The sequence below is a fragment of the Plasmodium reichenowi genome, assembly GCF_001601855.1.
Source record: "Plasmodium reichenowi strain SY57 chromosome Unknown, whole genome shotgun sequence".
Taxonomy (NCBI): domain Eukaryota; phylum Apicomplexa; class Aconoidasida; order Haemosporida; family Plasmodiidae; genus Plasmodium; species Plasmodium reichenowi.
This window is the reverse complement of record NW_017962310.1, coordinates 1-432: the sequence shown is the minus strand read 5'-3', so window position 1 is coordinate 432 and position 432 is coordinate 1. Positions and strand designations below refer to the sequence as shown.

The window sequence follows — 432 nt, the reverse complement described above, 5'->3', positions numbered from 1 at the left end:
CTTATATAAATATATACATATATATTTAGAATTTCCAATAATATTCTTGGGGTTTAGAATATAATAAATTTTCTAAATATACACACACTCTTCTCTCATTTTCCAAAATTATGTTGTTTTTCTTCAATTCATTTATATTGCTTATGTGTATTACCTATAACATTCTGTTTTTCTTCAATATCATATTGTGTGATTCTATATTTAACAATATAATTTCTTTATGAACTTTTTATATTTCGATACACATTCCATATATGCTGTTTTCTGTGCATAACAATATTATGTATCTAATAACATATCTTAAAAAGTCTTATTGCATATAACCTTTTATACACACTTATTATTTCTCTATCACATTATATATATATAATTATTTCCTTTTTTCTGTTTTGTCAATTCTGAGATTATCATATCTGAATTATATATGGCTTC

The 432-nt window shown here is 21.8% G+C and overlaps 1 non-coding gene across 1 annotated transcript; it reads right to left on the bottom strand.

Moving 5' to 3' along the window:
- PRSY57_0012700 lies at positions 1 to 432 on the bottom strand (the record flags this gene model as incomplete). The annotated part of the gene is made up of 1 exon (XR_002204036.1): positions 1 to 432. It is a non-coding gene (non-coding RNA).